General features: G+C 33.7%; 1 protein-coding gene across 6 annotated transcripts in view; it reads left to right on the forward strand.

The window, feature by feature from the left end:
• Nucleotides 1-13,397, forward strand: part of Grip (Glutamate receptor interacting protein) — a 398,341-nt gene that overhangs the window by 180,813 nt on the left and 204,131 nt on the right. The window lies entirely within an intron of this gene.

Below are 13,397 nucleotides of genomic sequence, written 5' to 3' on the forward strand. Positions count from 1 at the left end.
AGATTTTGCCGACGGTTTCGCACAATTCTTATTCTGAAATGCCCTTTTTGATAATACTTCAAATATCAAATAATGGACTATTTTTTTTCTGAAGGAAATCATAATTTTCATGGACTTTGCTCAGAATTGTCATCTTTCACGATCTGCAAAAATGAAAATTGCAATGGAAAACTTCGTGAACCTGTAGAAACGGCAAACTTTTTGAGTTCACACCGTTGAGTTCATAAATTCAAATAATTTTTCACAAGTAATATCCACTATTCATCAGTAACAGATCTATACCTACCCAGTCATTTTTCGGGATAAACCAAAAATCTTATTCTGCACATGTACATATGTAGTTCTCCATTACAATTTCTCCAGATTTTAGGAGGTGAATTTCTCCAGAAAAGTCGATAAAAACTCAATATTTCCATTATTTGTAGAAACACTCTAAACTTTCACATAATTTCAAAAACAATGCTGTTATAGCTCTATTATATTCGAAGAGAGGTTGTATATCACGGCGATTCATCAAGAATACTCGTAATCACTTGGATTATTGTATAATTCCCTGAAATGGATTGTGTCTTTAGTAAATAATGAGACAGAAGAAAATGTATTTATGTGAAATATTCACGGATGTTGGCTCCGCTATGCTCAGACAATTACTTATGCTTTTGTTTTGAAGACTTGCATGGAGCTTTATAAACTTGTTCACCGACTTGCTACGTTTTAGAAGAATATTGGGTTGAAATTTTAATGAAAAGTCGCTTTTTCATAAATTACTCAATACGGTTTTCATCAGATTTGATGGAACTTCATATTTTTCATTGTAGTTATAAGTGAATTTTCATGTCAATTGTCTATGATTTATTGCACCTAATTCAGGGCTTTCAGATGCTAGAGAGGCCCATCTTTTGCTGATGGAATTATGACTGGCTGAAATATTTATTAACGTATTCAAGTAACTCTTTATTGTGAGATTGTCACAGACTCAATTCTACCCGATCAGGTATAAACTAATCAAAAATTGAAACATCATTGAAGAAATTTCACAAACTCATCAAATGGGCATGTAATAGATATTTTCATCAGATGGAAAAGTCCATAATGAAGTAGAATATTGAATTAGTAGCAATTCCATTAGCAGATAAGCCTCTTCAACATCTAAAAGTCCCAAATTGAACGTAATACGGGTAGTGATATAAAATTTCACTGAAAATTTTTTGCCAAAAAAATTATCCTATCAAATTTGTCTATTTCTAGTCATGTGTGTCGAAATAACCAATGAAACCATCATTACACTGATAACTACCCATGGATAGTTTTCACGGGTAGTGAAATAAAGTGAATAAAGTTGTTTGACATTTCAGTAATTCAATTTATTTCGAAAATGTCACTTCCTCGCTTTGGTGTTCAAAATGATGCGGCAATTGACAAAATCATTGAAGAAAATACACCAAAAAATACTGTCAATAATAAAAAATACACTTGGAAAATATTTATGGAGTTTTGTGACGCCAGAAAATATGAATTGGATGGAAATCGTACTCTCGAAGAGCTTGCATTAATACTCAAGGATTGGGCGATTAATATGAGAAAAAAGGATAGCACAGAGTTTAAGGAGGCTACTGTTAAAACCGTATGGAATATAACAAGCAAATTATTACAAGAAAAGTATTACAAGGAGTATAATATCATGCTAGACCCCTTTAAAAGTGTTGCATTCAAACAAGCGCGGAATGCACGCGACGCAGCACGAAGAAATTTATAAACAGATCCCACTAAACGCAAAACAAGCTCAGTACCATTAACTTCAAATGAAATGAGTAAAATTATAAACTTTTGGGATGAAAATACCCCTATAGGACTCCTACGCAAATTTTATCACGTGGCAGCGGTGGAATTGGCTTGGAGAGGTGGTGAAGGTGCTGCTTGCTTAGTTGATTATTTTCATATCGAAAAGGGGAATATCATTATACGAATTGTTCTTTCAATAACTGTGTGTTCAATAAATAAATTTGTTCGAATTGCAAAAAATTTTCTCACCGAATATCCCTCGAACATTGATAAATAACTCATAATTTTATCACAACTTCCTCAGCACGTTATTTTAGGTAACATCCCTCCGCCTTCGGCGTCGGGATGTTACCAAATAACGTGCTTTCGAAAACTGTGATAAAATTATTTCGTTAGTTATCAATGTCCTTGGGATATTATAGCTGAAAAGATCGCTATATTCTCGAACTGGATTCAGGATTTCCTTTTGAAACAATGATCTTTCTATGATTTTTTCCATAGAACCTAGATTAGATTATTTGAATATTACGCGTATATTGCAACCGTATTCTCGAATAAATTCCAATTGTTAGAAAATAATTCATTATAATCTCATTAATATCAAAATGAGTCTCAACATTCATTAATTTTTTTTGTAATGATAACTATACGACTTCAAATAAGTTTGATTGAAAATAGAAGAATGAACGCAGGTATGTTATCTCACGATGAGACAAAGAAGGTGAAAAATATAAATGAGTTGCTGAAACTCGAGGGAATGAATTATTCGTAAAAACAATACATTATAAAAGTTTTCTCTGGAATTATGTGAACTGCCTCTGTATTTCTGACGAACAAAAATAATTTGGTATTTTTTTTACTCCATCAATGTATTTGTTGATTCATCAACTGAAGGGTATTATCTATTTTGAATAAGTAGTTTCATATTTTCACATAATCAATTTTTATTATATTTTTATGTTCCTCACGTCACATAATAATTTCAGATATGTGACAGAACCGGCCGATACTTGATGGAAATCCATAAAGTATTCAAAAGACACGTATAGAGAAACACATGTTGTGTTTTTGTAAAACTGTTTAGTGAAAATTTCACAATAAAGTGTTTCTTGAAAATAATAATTTCAGTTACGTATTATGAAAATAAAATCAGAATAAAACTCAATCTTGATGACTGAAGACTTTCATGAACGGTTCACAAAACCGCAACACGTGTTTTTTTATAATTTTTGTGTTCATACTCCGTACGACCAAGCCTGAGGCAGCTTTTGCATAGTAAAACACGTGTTGCGGTTTAGTGAACCGTTTGGTAAAATATCACAATAAAGTGTTTCTTTAATAAAAATCAAAAAATTTTGAAGTTGGACAAGAACATATGAACTGCACTACCACCGAAGTACGATTTACTGCCTTGTTTACGGGAGAGAACGGCTTCTGACACCGTCAGATCTGTTCACCGGTTCTTTGTGGTATGGGAAGAGACAGATCCCAAAACGAAATAAACTTGACTGATGCGTGTTTATACACTTCAGTGTATGAAAGCTTTGATAAAAGCTTGATGAAAGTTATTATCACTAGATGTCCTAGTGATAATAACTTTCAAGTAGATACCTTTTTTAAATACTGCACCAACCATCTCATATGTGATGAGTGCCAGGAAGGTAAGTACCCCGCCCCAACCGGAAGAAAAAATGTTATGTTGAACTTTTTTAGTGAAATAATTTATTTTTGTGAATGGTTCATAAACCATTTAGTCGAATATGTATGGACACGTTTTCACAAATTTTGAATCACATCCACAAATTGTATTTTACTTTTACCAGATATTACCCTTATGAGACATTTTATATTTCAGTTTTTAATATTTGATGGATTTTATAAATGTTTCATCACCATTTTCAATCGTTTATTGTACTATTGTTATTGATAATTCAATATATTTTCTCATGGTTAACTATCTACTGCTCTATGTGATTAGGAAGTCACATACCAAGTAAACAATATCTTTATGAAATACGCAGTATGCTTGTGAAAACTCTTTGTGGATACCTGTAACGTTACAGACCTAAGTAGTCAAATTTTCCTGATACAATCATTTGAGTTTTGGGAAATCATCATTCACTTCTTTCAACCAAATGAAAAATTCAGCAAAAGGAAGAAAACATAATACTAGACACTTTTCTCTGGTCTACCATAAAAATTTAAGTTAAATGTGTCCGATCACTATTATAGAAATATATACATTTCGATTGGCTAAAATTCTGTACAGAACTTTGGCTACGTATCGTATCAGATACGAAACAGAACTTAGTTTCGATATCAGTTTATTACAATGACCCTTCCAGTTCAGACAATTATCTAGCGTGTTTTCATTCTCAATGATTTTAATTTCTAGATTTGAACAGATTTTTTACCTGTGATGAAACCGTGCTAATAACATTTTTCGAGAGTTGAAATGAAGTGAGTTGGCGGCAAACTATGAAAACAAATGATTTGACACCGTGTTACAATTTTCTTTCAAAATTGTGTCGTCTTCGTCTGGAAGTGATGTGTCATCTGCATACATAACGCACATATTCTCAGCAACCGCGGCCCCAATATGCGATGCGTATCATTTCGTCATGTAGCAGACGCACCATGTTGGACAGTTTAGGATGGCTAGCAATTGAAGATTATCTGTTACACCAGACACTTATTTTAATTTTTAAAATCAAAACAGGACGGGCACCTAAATACTTAATTGATAAAATAAGTTACAATTTTGAACTGCACCAATACCTAACCAGATCAAGAAATTGCTTTCACTTACCTCTAGTAAGGACAAAGACTTCTCAAAATTATGTCTTTGTTAAAGGACTCAAAGCTTTCAATGATTCAACCCCAGAATTAAAGAATATAGATTCTATTGACCTTTTCAAAAAGTTATTACAAAAATATATGATGGAAAAACGTAATGAGACTTGACGTTTATTTTATAAACACACAGTATCTATATTTGTTGTGAGGCGTAAACTTCTAGTTTAGAAACTTTTTATATATATTTTACTCTTTCTATATGATGACATTGATTTTATTTTATTTTTTATGTGTTCGCAAGATTTTATGCTAATATATTTGAGACGAGATGTAAATTAGTAATTAACAATTTTGTATGTATGAGTGTGTATATGTATGTATATATACTTTACTGCTTTATGACAATCTACAGGTGACAACAAATCAATTTTATTTTTAGATTTTATTGATTTCTTTTGAAATTGTTACTCACTGACCTGTATTATTAGTCTTTGACTAAATAAAGGATTTATATATAATACCATTACAATAAAATATAAATAATAGCGGTCCCAATACTGATCCTTGAGGTACTCCAATGGTCAAAACTTTAGTATTTGAATGCCTATCAATTCAAATCAAAAATAAATAGAAATGAAACACCTGCTTTTGTTTTATTCAAGAACCAACCATTAGACGTGAATTCGTTTCCAAAAAAAAGGGTATAGTAAATATTAACACCTTTTTGTCTGCGGGTATTCTTATTGGATCATCAAAAATTGCAGTTTGCCATCCTTTATAGAGGCATTCCTTGCACTCCATAGCTCAATTTCATAACTAACATTTTAATAAGGACACTCACGGAGTATTTCATTCAATCGATAAAATCCTCTAAAAAGGCGCATCGTGTCCAATTCGCTTCTAGTTGCCAACCCTAAAATTGCAATGTTTGCGATTTGGCCTGTTCAATAATGGAACGATCCTTCTGACTTCAAATTTGTCGACACTTTCGAGGGGTATTTCTGAGTAGATTCAAACAATGCCAATAACGATACGATCTCCTTGAGTTTTAATTCCGCGAGAGAATTCTGAGGCAGCTTTATGAGGGCAATGCGAAGTTTATTAGGGTAGAGGAGGGCGTACAAACAATAAATTCTCCTTTGGTGTCTCTGATTATTGAACCCTTTCTAGATATCCAGGTGTCAGTGTGGAAAGGATTCGAAAAATAAAAAAGAGAAATATTGACAATGTAATTTGACAGCGAGTTATTGGTTTTTCATAAACTTTTAATAATAATAATAATACGTCTTTATTCACCATAAAAATACAAATGAAATAGACAAAAATGAAATAAAACAGTATACAGGAACAAAAACAGAAACAAAGAAAAAAACTTCCAGTATATGGTGTATAGGCGGAGTATCAGCCAAGGCTGTTTTTCAACTCAACCTGGGAGAAACTATAAATAAATAATATGAATACAATATTACTGGAGTTTTTTCCCAACACCAAATCGTTATTTTTACACCTCGACACGTGTTTCGATCACCAAGTGATCATCTTCAAGAGAAAGATAAAACAGTTTTATCAGGAAGTAATCGAAACACGTGTCGAGGTGTGAAAATAACGATTTGGTGTTGGGAAAAAACTCCAATAATATTCATTACAACACCAAAGGTTCCAAACAGTACATCATAAGAATTTGAATACAAGTCGAGTTAACAATATCAAAAAAATTTAGCTATTGCTTTACTTTAGAAAATTCATTTTAGGAATGCCAAGGTCGAGAACGGACAAGGAGATAAATAAGTCATTTTTAATTTTACGATGGTGTATGATCGAAATTCGCAGGGTAGTTGATTATAATATTTGGGTGCATTATACGAGAAGCAGCGGGTGAAGATGGAAGATTTTCATTTGGGGATGACTAGAACTCAACTGTTCCTTGTAGTAAAACTGTTAATCGTAGAGAATGTTTTGAGCTTCTTCAGTAAGTAATCAGGTTGTCGAGTTATCAAAACTTTATGTGTGTTGGTAAGAAGGTGTAGAGTTCTAAGTTTCTCAACATTTAACCATCCTGATTCTTGCATTGTTGAGGATATATGGTCATATTTCCAAATACCAAACGAGAAACGTAGACAGCTATTCTGAATACGCTGTAGTCGGAGAGCATCCGATTGTTTTAAAGCAGGTCCATAAATACTGTCGCAATAGGACATTTTTGACATAATCAGAGACTCGCATAGTCTAAGTTTGTGTTGAGCAAATCACGATTAGGAGAAAGCTGTCTGAGAACGTTATAAGAAGATTGGTTCAGATAGCTGACATGTTTAGTAAAGCGAAGATCCAGATCAATCCACAACCCTAAATTTTTTATCTCGACCACGGAGGGAAGTATATCGTTTTCGATGCGAACTTGAAAGGTAGAGTTGGTGAGCTCTCTGTTCTTAGCTCCGAACATCATTATTGCGGATTTGTCTGAATTGAGCTTGAGCTTATGGACAGTAGAAATGTCAAAGATGGCTTGGAGATCGTTATTAATATGCGACAGAGCAGATGTAGACTCACCAGGCGAAAAAGAGAAATATAACTGCGTGTCGTCTGCGTAGTGATGTATATTGCATTTTTTCACGGACAGATACAAGTCACAAATATACAGGCTAAAAAGCAAGGGCCCAAGGATATAACTTGTGGAACTCCCTTCAATACCGGCAGAGCATCTGAAATAACTTCATCCACAACAACTCTTGGAGTACGATTCTTCAGATAGTTTTCTAAGAGAGACACTGCTTTCCGAGAAAAACCGAAGTGGACAAGTTTATCACACAATATATCATGATCTAGAGTGTCAAATGCCTTGCTGTAATCTAGAAGTATTGAACAGGTCAAATTTTATTCATCTGCAGCTTGAAAAACATCGTCAGTAATTGACAGAAGAGCCGTGGTGGTACTATGCTGAGATATGAATCCTGATGGAACATATGTTATAATATGATTTTCATTGACGTACTCATTAATCTGATTTTTCAGAATCGATTCTACTACTTTAGAGAGATACTGTAGAAATGTAATTGGTCTTAGGTCAGAAAGGACAGTAGGTGAGTTACACTTAGCCAGAGGGATAACCAATCCATCCTTCCAACATTTTGGAAATTGGCAACTGGTAATGATGAAGTTTATGAGAAAGGTGAAGTGATTTATCAAAAAATAATCAATGGGATTGATCATTTTGAGGGATATCCCGTCAGAAACCAAAGCATTGCTCTTGATACGTCTTAGGGAACTTCGCACAATCTCACAGGTGACTGAGGTGAAGTGAAAGGAGTTTTCAGTTTCTTCTGAATTAACATATTGATCTAATAAGGACAATTGGTGAGCAGATTTGATAGGTTGAGGTATGGAATTGAAGTGCTGGTTAATGAGATTGACGTCTTTTAATTCATCAGGAATATCTGATTTTTTTGTTGTTCTTCAGGATATCAAGCGTTCTTATGGTATTCCAAGTTGCTTTGGAATTTTTATTTCTTAAAACAAAGTCCAGATATGCTTTTTTCTCACGTTGTATCGCACTACATGTATAATTTCTGAGGTCCTTATAGCTATTTCAATCGGCGAGAGATAATGATTTCTTGTATTTACTCAGAGCTCGGTTTTTGAGTGCAATCATCATTTTTATATTGTAAGTTAACCAAGGTACTGGAGGTTTAGTTACTCTCTTCGTTTGAGAAGGGGCGTGTTTTTCGAAAAGATTAAGAATGTTGTCGTTCAGGAAGGAGACCATACAATCCACGTTATCGAATTGATAGATGAGACCCCACTGAATATTCACGACGTCTGAACGGAATAGATCGAAGTCGAAGTTACGATAATCGCGAAAAAAAACCATTTTAACTCTTCTAGAAGAAACAGAAGCATTAGTTTTGCACATCACTGACAGATGGTCTGAAATTCCCTGAATATCATTCACATCCACATCTAATATTCTTTCTTTATCAGAGACAAGGACGATGTCAATAAGGGATTGAGAGTGAGCAGTTATTCGGGTAGGCTTCTCTATAAGCTGATAAAGATCGAACGAATTTATAAAATCTGTAAGGAGTTGAGAACGCCGGTCGTGAGTTAACAGGTTGATATTAATATCGCCGGCAGCCAGCAAAAAATCACATGAAGGAAATAGGTTGGCCATGATGTCTTCGAATTCGTTCAAACATTGGATCAAATCAGCTTTACTGAAATTTACCGCCCAGACTTCTTTAATGATGTCTAGATACAAAAAAATGTTCAGTTTCCCAACATGTTCGAAGATATGCCGAATTGAAAAATTTAAATCTGAACGATGAAATCAACATTGAAGTAAATTACTATTAGACCATCTGTAAAATTTGCTTTTGAAACTGTAGCATAATGCCAGTTGAATCGATGATTTGTGATCTGTGGTTAAATTAGTGGCATATATGGAATTTATTTTTCCATTCTGTACACTATTTTTGTGTTCCTTTATGCGGTCATTGAACGTTCTTTTAGTTTGACCTATATAAAACATCGGACATGACCCACATGATAATTCATACACTACCAATTTTTTTGAAACTAAACTTTTATCTTTGTTATTCTTAATGATCATGCCTAAGTTGTTATTAGTTTTGAAAGCAATATTTACATCTTTATTATGCGGAAAATAAAATATTTGTAGTGGATTGGCCTAAATAGGTTAAGGTTCTATAACTTTTATCCTCTTCTCTTCGAATTGACTAAACTTTCTTTAAAGCTTGGCTGTATAACTTTTTTGATAATAAAAAGTGTATTAGACTGCTATCGTAATCATTGTTGACGGCTTTTTGTTTTATTATGTTCGGTTCTTTATTGAAATTCGCCTCTAACAAGGGCACATTTATCATACTGTTGAAAGCTGCTACTTTATGCTGATACGGGTGATGGGTGGACGAGTTATGAATGATAATATCTGTATGTGCCGGTTTATGATAAATTGAAAAATCATATTTGTTGTTTTGTTATTGTCAGGTCCAACACATTTGTAGAATCGTCTTTTTCAATCTCCATTGTGAATGTGATAGAGGGTGAAGAGAATTGATAAAATTCAAAAACTTAGTCAACTGTCTGTTTGTTCGACTCTATACATTTTTGGAGTTGACAATAACAAAAGTTAACAACAAACATAATTTTTCAATTTATCGTAAACCTGCACATACAGATATTATCATTCATAATTCATTCATAGTTTCCAGAATGGAAAAATAAATTCTACATATGCCACTCATTTAATCACAGAGGGACATGAGTTCAACTATGAATACCAGCCCCTCCATTTCCAGAAGAAAGGTTTGAAAGTTATCCTGTTGGAAAGTATGGAAATAAACAAATTCGAAAACTCTCAATATCTTATAAACGATCAAACTGTATTATATAATTCGACATTATTGAATCTGTTCATTTCCAGATCAAAATAGTTAAGCATTATGTGTATTTTTAGACTTAGCAAAAGCTTTCGACACTGTTGACCACGATCAGTTGTTGGAGGTATTAAATAAATCAGAAATACGAGACAAAACACAACTACTTTTCAGAAGTTATTTGAATGGCAGAAGGCAAATAGTGAAAGTAAACAATACGCTCAGTTCTGAAAGAGAAATTACTTATGGTATACCACAGGGTACTGTGATTGGACCTACATTATTTTCATTATATATCAACAGCCTACTTACCATGAAGATAGATGGTTCCATTTACAGTTTTGCAGATTATACGGCCATAATATATACTGATGGTAATAGGGAAACATTGAAAATGAAAGTTAAAACCCAAATTAATGCATTGAAAGACTGATTTGATCATAAGTCACTGACAATCAATTTTGAAAAAACAAAATTTCTACCCTTTGCAAGTTACGAAAATCAACTACCCAACTATAATGAATCAATAATAAATAACCACGGAAAAAAATAGAAGTCCTAAGAACAGAAATACCTGCGAGTCCCAATTGATTCACATCTCAAATGGAATGGACATATTGAAGAAATAACTAAATCATTGAGATGTTTATTGTATAAATTCAAGTACTTGAGATCCGTTCTCGATATCAATCACCCCAAAATAATATACTACGCATTGGTACAATCTAGGCTCCAATACGCCATACTTCAGTTGGGGTGGCATATTAGATATCCACCTAAAAAAAGCTGAGGTATTACAAAAAAAAATAATTAAAATTATGTACAATAGAAAGAATGACTACCCCTCTAATTATATTTTTAGAGATTCAAAGCTACTTGATGTACGACAGTTATACAGGGTGTCCCTGGACTTCCTCTTTTCCCCTCGGGAATGTATAGATGGGGTCAAAATATCACCAGTACTTCATATAACTTTTTTTCCTAAAAGTCTTCGTAACCAAGTTACGGGCCCTCGAAGTTACAAAATGAAAAATGTTTTTCTTTGATAACTTTTCAAGTGAATATTCAAAATCATCCAAATTTTGGTAATTGACTAAACAAATGAATTCCTTCGATGAGCTTTCATGCAGGAGTCAGTTGTTTTGCTACAAAGTCAGGAACGGACTACCCCCGATGGTCCACACCCCAAAACTTTGAAATGACAGATATTTTTCAATATTTTTCAACAAAATAAGGTTACTTGGACAATTTTATGAATAAAAATACTCGTGTGGAAAGTCGATCGGAGCAACGAGTCTTGATAAAAATGTAGTTTCACTCGACGACATCAAACCCGCTCGTCCACCATTATTTGAAATGAATAATTATCAAAGCAGAAATAATAATGATAACGTTAATTCAACAACATTTATTCTGAGATGTCTACCATTATTCGAAAATATTAGTTTTTAAGGAAAATGGAAATGATAGGTAAAATGTTCATAACGAATTTTTATAATGCAAACACGTTTAACTAACGAAACTTAAGAGCCTCAAGAGCAAACAGAAATGAAAAATCCGCTACAGAAACTGCTCGATATGACCACCTTCTCTCTCTATACATTTTCTTAGTCTGCGAAGACACCCTCTCTGTTGCAATGGAACATGTTCCAAAAGTCCATTCAAATCGTTCTGAATGAACTCCAAATAACGTTCTCCATTCAATCGGTCCTGTAGAACGAATGGTCCTATAAGATGGTTTCCTATGATACCAGCCCAAACATTCACGTTGAATTTCCGTTGGTGTTTGGTTTGCAGTATCCCATGGGGATTTTCTTCGGCCCATATATGGAGATTATGAGAGTTGATAACACCATCTCTACTGAAACCTGCTTCATTAGTGAATAAAACTCGATTAATAAAAGTCATATCCTCTCTCTGCCTATCCATGAACCAATTGGCATATTCCAGTCGTGCTGGAAAATCTTGAGGTGTCATGGCATGTACCTTCTGGATGTGAAATGGGTGGAGCAGTTGTTCCCTAATTATTCTATGAATAGTGGACTTGGATGTATGGAACTGTTCTGATAGATTTCTGATGCTCATTGAAGGATCATCAGCGACGGCTTCCAAAATATTTTCCTCCAATACAACGGTACGTACAGTCAGTCCTAGGAGCGCCCTCACCACCTCGTTTTGGCAAAACTGTACCTACAATAATATCGAAATAGAACAACGTGCTCAAATTAATTATCAATTATTACATACCTGTCTCCCTCGATCGACACGCTCGAATGTTTCTCTTGACGGTACCGTTCGATTGGGAAAATGCTCGGAATACAGACGACGAGCTTCTGCAGCATTACAAAATGCTCGTCCATAAAATACATGCATATCTGCATATTCATTGAATGTAAACTGTTCGGCCATATCAAAAAAATTCAAAATATCCTATAGAATATTGACAATACAATGATAGTCATATGACAACGCACCACTCAACAAAACAAAATCGCATTCCAGTTTCTCATTTTTTATCAAAACTTTCTAAAAGGTTTTTCTGTCAACATCTGTGAAAGAAATGGAACATAATTATTCCCTGGATATTTTGCACCTGATCATGTGCAGCCGTTTTTGTAGTTCATTCGTTTGGTTTTTATTATTATAGTAAATATTTTTTCCGATGTGCGTTTTTTCAGCTAAATTTAGATTCGTGTTAAAGAATTTCTCCCATAAAATTATAATTATCAGTGAAACTCCTCAACAGTTTAGCTGTGAAGAAGAATTTGAAACATTCGAATGTTGAGTTTCATGAGATTCAGATAACTGATCAACACGAAACGTGATTATTCCACACGTATCATGTACATACAAAATATGGAATGAATTCGATATTTCATAGTAGAGTAGCTTGTTAGTTTAAAAACACCACGAATCTACAGAACTTGATATTTCTTTTGAAAAAATATCTGCTATCACAATTGTGACTCAAACTTCCATATAGGTACTGTACTTTTTGTTTACGACTTCATTTTAGCATACTTTGTATTATTCCTGTTATAAATGTTGTTGAATTAACGTTATCATTATTATTTCTGCTTTGATAATTATTCATTTCAAATAATGGTGGAAGAGCGGGTTTGATGTCGTCGAGTAGAACTACATTTTTATCAAGACTCGTTGCTCCGATCGACTTTCCACACGAGTACTTTTATTCATAAAATTGTCCAAGTAACCTTATTTTGTTGAAAAATATCTGTCATTTCAAAGTTTTGGGGTGTGGACCATCGGGGGTAGTCCGTTCCTGACTTTGTAGCAAAACAACTGACTCCTGCATGAAAGCTCATCGACGGAATTCATTTGTTTAGTCAATTACCAAAATTTGGATGATTTTGAATATTCACTTGAAAAGTTATCAAAGAAAAACATTTTTCATTTTGTAACTTCGAG

This window comes from Leptinotarsa decemlineata, unplaced genomic scaffold, assembly GCF_025532065.1.
Source record: "Leptinotarsa decemlineata unplaced genomic scaffold, Ldec_3_MD MMD2_tig00000133_RagTag_RagTag, whole genome shotgun sequence".
NCBI classification, from domain to species: Eukaryota; Metazoa; Arthropoda; class Insecta; order Coleoptera; family Chrysomelidae; genus Leptinotarsa; species Leptinotarsa decemlineata.